At 42.0% G+C, this 8,562-nt stretch overlaps 1 non-coding gene across 1 annotated transcript; it reads right to left on the bottom strand.

The window, feature by feature from the left end:
• Positions 1 to 8,083: 8,083 nt before the first annotated feature.
• LOC116571212 lies at positions 8,084 to 8,186 on the bottom strand. Its single transcript, XR_004277780.1, has one exon. It is a non-coding gene; the product is annotated as a U6 spliceosomal RNA (small nuclear RNA).
• Positions 8,187 to 8,562: the final 376 nt, after the last annotated feature.

Genomic DNA, 8,562 nt, shown 5'->3' with positions numbered 1-8,562 from the left:
CTGCCTTCTGCTCAGGTCATGATGTCAGGGTTCTGAGATTGAGATCCCTGCTGAGTGGGGCGTCTGCTTCTTCCTCTGCCCCTCCCCCTGCTTGTGCTTGTACATGCACGATCTCTCTCTCTCTCAAATAAATAAAATATTTTTTAGGGGGTGCCTGGGTGGCTCAGTGGGTTAAGCCTCTGCCTTCGGCTAAGGTCATGATCCCAGGGTCCTGGGATAGAGCCCTGCATCGGGCTTAGGCTCAGTGGGGAGCCTGCTTCCTCCTCTCTCTCTCTCTACCTGCCTCTCTACCTACTTGAGATCTCTGTCTGTCGAATAAATAAAATCTTAAAAAAAAAATAATATATATATATATATATATGCACCTGGGTGGCTCAGTGGGTTAAGCCTCTGCCTTCAGCTCAGGTAATGATCCCAGGGTCCTGGGATTGAGGCCCACATTGGGCTCTGTGCTCAGCAGGGAGCCTGCGTCCCTGCCCCTCTCTCTGCCTGCCTCTCTGCCTACTTGTGATCCCCCTCTCTCCATCAAATAAAATCTTAAAATACACACACACACACACACACACACACATCTACATATATATATACATATTTTTTTTTAATGGAATTTTATCTTGAAGACTGGGAGACATTTCAGAGATGTAAACTGAAACTTTTTTTTTTTTTAAAGATTTTATTTATTTATTTGACAGGCACCCCCGAAATGTGTTTTTATTTTTTTTATTTTCATTTTTATTTTTTTTTAATATTTTATTTATTTATTTGAGAGAGAGACAGTGAGAGAGAGCATGAGCAAGGAGAAGGTCAGAGAGAGGAGCAGACTCCCCATGGAGCTAGGAGTCTGATGCGGGACTTGATCCTGGGACTCCAGGATCATGACCTGAGCCGAAGGCAGTCGTCCAATCAACTGAGCCACCCAGGCATCCCGTGTTTTTAAAAAATAATAATGATGGTGGCAATGTGAAGGATGGCTTAAGTGATCGTTATGGACATTCCCACTCTCCTCATTCCCAATCTGGAGATTTCAGGCCTCCTTGACTAACTGACTCCCTTCATCTAAACTTCTTCCAGATTTCTTTAGACAAGACCTAAGAGTCTAACAACAACTCAAATAGTACTCACCCCCTACTTTCCCTTACCAAAATTTAGTCAGGGTCTTTAGGTGTCAAGGAACTAAATACCAGTAAAATCACCTTCATTCATTTATTCAAGAAGCATTTATTGAGTTTGTTACATGTTAGCTTCACAGAGCTTACAGTCCAATAAGGAAACCAGGGTGTGCTGGAGCTGGCTTCTGTGGGCTCATGAGAGCCATTTACTAAATTTTCAGGAATTTGTAGGTTGTCAAAAGTTAAATGACATACATGTAAAATTAAAGAACTTATACTAAAAATAAAGGTGAAAAATACTCAAATTTATTTTGTTCTAGTAATTTCACTGTTATCTATGCTATTGTATCTGTACAGCAGAAAACTATATACTGTGCATTTCTTCCTAACTTGTGTTCAGTGACATCATGTTCATAGCTTGAAATAGGCTATGTTGGGATTATTTACACTACAGGAATCAGCAAATGTTACAAATCGGGGCTTGTTCTGTTCATTGTCTGGACTTGGTAAAATGACAGAAAATGTTAATAATGCCAGTTAAACTTAAAAGTGTGTCATTTCTGTAGCTATTACACTGTGAAGGCAGCAAAATTAAATATTTTTTCCAGTATTCCAAAGCTGTTATTATTCAATTCAGCAAGGAAGTTGCTCACTTAACTGATGAATAAGTGAAATTCCTCCACTTTCGCCTCACTCTGCAGTGTAATAAGGTATATATTTGCTCCCTGATTCCTGGCACAGAGCTCTAAAACCTTTGTCATTTCCCAAGTGATAGAAATGTCTTTTGTTATTCATAACAAGCCTTTTCTTTTTAAAAAATATTTTATTTATTTGACAGAGAGAGGAGAGAGGAAACCCAAGCCGGGGGAGTGAGAAAGAAAGAAGCAGCCTCCCACTGAGCCTGACTGGGGCTCGATCCCAGGACACTGGCATCTTGACCCCAGTTGAAGGCAGATGCTTAAGACGACTGAGCCACCCAAGTGCCCCTCTTTCTTTTCTTTAAGATTTTATTTATTGATTTGTCAGAGAGAGGATACAAGCAGGGGGAGCAGCAGGCAGAACAGGAAGAAGGAGAAACAGGCTCCCCACTGAGCAAGGAGCCCAAATACAGAGCTCATCCCACCACCCAGGGATCATGACTTAAGCCGAAGGGAGTCACTTAAACAACTGAGCCACCCACATATCCAGAGCCTTTTCTTTCAACTGAGTTTAGGCTAATGGTGAGTTAGGGTGGGGTCCTTAAGTAGCCTGAGGATGGGGCTGGTTACTAGAAAGACCCAGTGATGAGGGGGTTGGAAATTTTAGCTCCACCCACCGACCGGAGTGCCAAAGGGAAGATGTGATAAGCTTCATCCATTTGCCAGGAAAAGTAGCACACTCCAGTTGGCACTTGTTTACTCAAGGACCCTTCTGGACTACACTCTGTGTACCTCTTCATCTCCCTATTCATCTGCATCCTTTAAAACATCCTTTATAATAAACTGATAAATGCAAGTAAATGTTTCCCTGAGCTTTGTGAGCTATTCTAACAGATCACTGAACCCAAGGAAGAAGTCCTGGGAACCTCCCATTTAAAGCAGGTTTGTCAAAAGCAGAGATGACAATGTGGACTTCCAGTTGGCATCTGAAGTAGGGGCAGTCTTGTGGGACTGGACAGAGCTAGACAGTGTTAAAACTGAGTCAAGCTGTAGGATACCCAATCTGTATACACCTGAAAATCAGAGAATTGCTTGGTGGTGGTGTAAAACAGTCCACCTGTAAGTGAAAATCTCAGCCACATTTATATTGAAACTACACTTATTAGTTGCAGAGATAGATTGGCTATGGTTACAAGAATTTGGCAAATAACAAAAGCATTAAGAGAAAATAGGGAATTTACAATAAAGAGTACGTTTTGCGATTATTTGCAAATTGTGTTGTATACATCTTTATATCAGTGAAATTTATAAATACAATTATGTGTGTATATCTATGCATTCATACTTTTCAGAGAGCTGGTTGCTAACATTTTAACAGCACAACCACTGGAAGAAACAGACAATAAACAAACAAATATAATGTGAGGTGTTAGGCACTAGGAAGAAATCATAAAGCATACCATCTGGGGACAGAGTGTCAGAAGAGTATGTTATTTTGCATGGACAGTCAGGGAAGATCTCCTTTTTTTTTTTTTTTTAAGATTTTTATTTATTTATTTGACAGACAAAGATCACAAGTAGGCGGAGAGGCAGGCGGGGGGGGGCGGATCAGGCCCCCCGCCGAGCAGGGAGCCCAATGTAAGGCTTGATCCCAGGACCCTGAGATTATGACCTGAGCCGAAGGCAGAGGCTTTAACCCACTGAGCCACCCAGATGCCCCAGGGAAGATCTCTTTAAGAAGATAGGAACTAGGCAGAAACCTGAATGGACTCTGCCATGTGCAGAGTGTCTTAAGTAGAGGAACCAGCAAGGACCAAGGCTGTGAGATAGGAATGTGTTCGTGTGTTTAGAGGAATAGCAGAATCTGGTTTAGCTAGAGCCTGGTAAGCCAGTGAAAAGGAATAGAGTGAGATCCAAAAGATGGAGAGGACCTTGTAGGTCAGTAATAGAGACTTTGAGGTCAATTTTACTCTAAGAGACAGTAAGCCCTGGAGTGTTTTACACAGTTGTATCCTGACCTGAACATGCCTTTTTTTTTTTAAGAGAGCAAGCACATATGAGTGGGGAGGGGCGGAGGGAGAGGGAGAGAGCATCCTAAGCAGACGCCATTGCAGCACTCTGAGATCATGACCAGAACTGAAATCAAGAGTCAGATGTTTAACTGACTGAGCTACACAGGTGCCCCTGAACTTTTAGATTTTTAAAGGATCACTCAGGCATCTGTGGGAACAGACTGTAGGGGTGGAGTATGTGAATGTGAGGAAGCTGGAGACCAGTCAGGTGAGATGATGTGGCTTGGACCACAGAGACAGCAGTGGAGTTGATGAGAAGCAGATTTTTCAATTTCATTTATTTTATAAATAATATACATTATACATTAATATATATTTCACATACATTTTATATATGTATATACATTATATATATTTATATATTATATTTATATACATGTATTTTATATACTTATATGTTATATATAAATATATATATTTAGCAGCTAGATTTATTTTATTTTATTTTATTTTTAAAGATTTTATTTATTTATTTGACAGAGAGAAATCACAAGTAGACGGAGAGGCAGGCAGAAAGAGAGAGAGGGAAGCAGGCTCCCTGCTGAGCAGAGAGCCTGATGCGGGACTCGATCCCAGGACCCTGAGATCATGACCTGAGCTGAAGGCAGTGGCTTAACCCACTGAGTCACCCAGGCGCCTGCTAGATTTCTTTTAAAGATTTTATTTATTTGACAGAGAGAGAGAGAGAGGAACAGCAGGAACACAAGCGGGGGGAGTGGGAGAGGGAGAAGCAGGCTTTCCGTGGAACTGGGTGAGCCGAAGGCAGATGCTTAATGAGTGAGCCACACAGGCTCCCACACAGGCTCACTGCCCCAGCAGGGGTACAGTGAGATTTTAGATATATTTTGTAATCTACCTAACAGGAAATGCTGATGGTTTGGATGTGGGATGTGAGAGAAAAAGATGAGTTAAGGATGACTCCAGGATTTTTGGCCTGAGCAACTGGAAGACTGAAACATCACTGAAAGAAATAAAAAGTGGTTGGGGGGCACCTGGGTGGCTCAGTGGGTTAAAGCCTCTGCCTTCGGCTCAGGTCATGATCCCAGAGTCCTGGGATGGAGCCCCACATCGGGCTCTCTGCTCAACAGGGAGCCTGTTTCTTCCTCTCTCTCTGCCTGCCTCTCTGCCTACTTGTGATCTCTATCAAATGAATAAATATAAATCTTTATAAATAAATAAAAAAGAAAGAAAGAAAGAAAGAAAGAAAGAAAGAAAGAAAGAAAGAAAGAGGTTGGGGAAGGGCAGGTTTGTAGCCATGGTGGAAATTCACTGGTTAGAGGCTTGAATGAACTTTCTGGGGTCAAGGAAATGTTCTATGCCTTATCTGAAGAACTGGTTGTCTGTGTATATATATATATATACATTGTGAAAACAAAATGAACTGAATATCTGACAGCTGTGAATTATTTTATATAAATTATGCCTAAACACAGCCCCACTGGAATTTACCAACTATTAATATGAGGAAGACTTAAAAAAAATATGTGTTTTTTTTTGTTTTTTAATAGTCTCTATACCCAACATGGGGCTTGAACTCATGACACCAAGATCAAGAGTTGCATGTTCTTCTAACTGAGCCAGCCAGGTACCCTAAAAGGATTTTACTGGGGGTGCCTGGGTGGCTCAGTCAGTTAAGTAGCTGTCATTGGCTCAGGTCACGATCCCAGGGCCACAGGATCAAGTCTTGCGTTGGGCTCTGAGCTCAGCGGGGAGTCTGCTTCTCCCTTTCCCTCTGCCTACCGCTCTATCTACTTGTGCTATTTCTGTGTATATAATAAATAATAAATAAATTTTAAAAATAATATATAAATAATAAATAAATAAAATCTTGAAATAAATAAATAAATAAAATCTTGAAAAAAATTAAAAAGAAATAAAAGTTACACATGTGTGGGAGTGCCATCCATCTGGATGCTATTCAGATTCAAGGCTGTTTTGGGCGTGATCCTCCCATCTATTTAATGGGGTCTCTGCATCTCCCTAAGCCTCTTCATCTACATCAGTTTTTTTCTTTTTTTTTTTTTTTTAGATTTTATTCATTATTTTGAGAGAGAGAAGGAACCAGGGGAGGGGGCAGAGGGAGAGGGAGAAGCAGACTCTCTGTTGAGCATAGTGCCCAACTGGAGCTTGATCCTAGGACCCTGAGATTGTGACCTGAGCCAAAATCAAGAGTCAGAAGCTTAACTGGCAGATTCATCCAGGCACCTCATACCACTTTTTAAAGACTTGATAATCAAGAAAACAAGCCCTGATTTGTAGCATTTGCTGATTTTTGTGACATAAATAGTCCCACCACATCTATTTCAAATTATAGGACACATCAAGCTATATCAAATTATAATATAATCCTGGTGATGATAAAGTGAGGTAATAGAGAATACAGATTCCAGTGCAGGCAAGTTTCTTTGCCCAGTGAACCTCAGTTTCCTCATCTGTAAAATGAAATGATAATAACAAATGCTTCCTCTAGAGAGCTGTTGTGAAAATTTATTTATTTATCTATCTATCTATGTATTTATTTATTTATTTTTAAAGATTTTATTTAGGAACGCCTGGGTGGCTCAGTTGGTTAGGCGGCTGCCTTCGGCTCAGGTCATGATCCCAGTGTCCTGGGATCGAGTCCCACATCAGGCTCCTTGCTTGGCAGGGAGCCTGCTTCTCCCTCTGCCTCTGCCTGCCATTCTGTCCGCCTGTGCTCGCTCTCTCTCCCTCTCTCTGACAAATAAATAAAATCCTTAAAAAAAAAAAAATAAAGATTTTATTTATTTATTTGACAGACAGAGATCACAAGTAGGCAGAGAGGCAGGCAGAGAGAGAGGGGGAAGCAGTCTCCCTGCTGAGCAGAGAGCCCGATTCGGGTCTCAATCCCAGGACCCTGGGATCATGACCTGAGCCGAAGGCAGAGGCTTTAACCCACTGAGCCACCCAGGCACACCCTGTTGTGAAAATTTAATGCACTGATGTATGAAAAGCACTCAGAGCACAGCCCGGCATTACATACCTTTTAACTGTTACTAGCTCTATTTTTTTTTTTTCTTTAAGATTTTATTTGACAGAGATCACAAGTAGGCAGAAAGACAGGCAGGGAGAGAGGAGGAAGCAGGCTCCCCACGGAGCACAAAGCCTGATGTGGGGCTCAGTCCCAGGATCCTGAGATCATGACCTGAGCCGAAGGCAGTGGCTTAACCCACTGAACCATCCAGGCGCCCCAGCTCTACTCTTGATTAATTTGTGTGACTTTAAGCAAAACCCTTCCTCTCTCTAGATATTAGTTCCTTTATTTGTAAAACAAAGAGATCTATTATATATAGTCTTTGAAGTCCCTTCAGCTCTAGAAATCTTAGGGCCACCCATGACTCTAGTTAAAGAGAAATCTCAGCCTCCCTTTTTGCTTTTTTATTTTTGTTTGAAGATTTCATTTATCTGAGACAGAGAGAGTGAACCAGAGAGGGAGAGCATAGTGGGGCGGAGGGGCAGAGGGAAAGGGAGAAGCCGGCTCCCCACTGAGCAGAGAGCCCCATGCAGGGCTCAATCCCAGAGCCCCAGGACCACGACCCAAGCCAAAGGCAGACGCCTAACCAACTGAGCCATCTAGGCATCCCATCTGGTTTTTAAGCAACTTTTCCTGAAATAACAGGTATAAGGCACCTGAGTGGTGCAAGAGACAGCCAGGTGAATTCTGTCCAAAATAAATTCAGACCAATGTGTAGAGTTAAAGTAAATGGTCAACCTTGGTCTTAGCCTGGGAAAATTTCTTCGGGGGGAAGTTTCCAGCATCTGGGACTTCTTCACTCTAACTGGCAGCTCCAGGTGCTGGTCAGTTCTGGCTGTCACATTTGTATGCCTGCCAGGTACCTTTGTTTAAGAACTTCCTGATTCTCACCTGCTAAGGAGGTGCTAAGGGAAATGTCTTGTCTTTTGATTTTGTTTGTTTTAATGGAAAGAAACAGAAATAGAAAGGAAACAAATACAGAGAGAGACTATATATATAGAAACAGATTAAAAGAAATAGTGAAATTGAGAAAAAAGCAGTAGGAGAAAATTTCTCTGCATTTTCCTTTAAAAAAAAATATGAAGGGGCACCTGGGTGGCTCAGTGGGTTAAAGCCTCTGCCTTCGCCTCAGGTCATGATCCCAGGGTCCTGGGATCCAGCCTTGAATCAGGCTCTCTGCTCAGCAGGGAGCCTGCTTCTCTGCCTACTTGTAATCTCTCTCTCTGTCAAATAAATAAGTTAAAAAAAAAAAGAAAAGAAAACAGAAAACTTAAAAAATATATATACGGAATTTGTGTATCATCCTTGCACAGGGGCCATGCTCATCTTCTCTGTATCATTCCAATTTTAGTATATGTGATGCCAAAGTGAGCACTCCTTCCCCCCACCAAAGACTTTATTTAGGGGTGCCTGGGTGGCTCAGTTTTTTGTTAAGCGTCTGCCTTTGGCTCAGGTCATGATCCCAGGGTCTTGGGATCGAGCCCCACATAGGGCTCCCTGCTCAGTGAGAAGCCTACTTCTCCCTTTCCCACTCCCCTTGCTGTGTTCTCTATCTTGCTGTGTGTCTCTGTCAAATAAATATATAAAATCTTTTTAAAAATTAAAAAAAAAAAGGACTTTATTTTGAGAGAGAGAGGATGTGAAGGGGGAAGAGGCAGAGGGGAGAGGGAGAAGACTCTCATGCTGACTCCATGCTGAGTGCAGAGCCCCACGGGGGCTCAATCACAACCAAGATCATGACCTGAGCCAAG

Source organism: Mustela erminea, chromosome 12, assembly GCF_009829155.1.
Source record: "Mustela erminea isolate mMusErm1 chromosome 12, mMusErm1.Pri, whole genome shotgun sequence".
In the NCBI taxonomy this organism is placed as follows: Eukaryota; Metazoa; Chordata; class Mammalia; order Carnivora; family Mustelidae; genus Mustela; species Mustela erminea.
The sequence above is the reverse complement of the archived record's forward strand: the minus strand, read 5'-3'. Positions and strand labels throughout refer to the sequence as shown.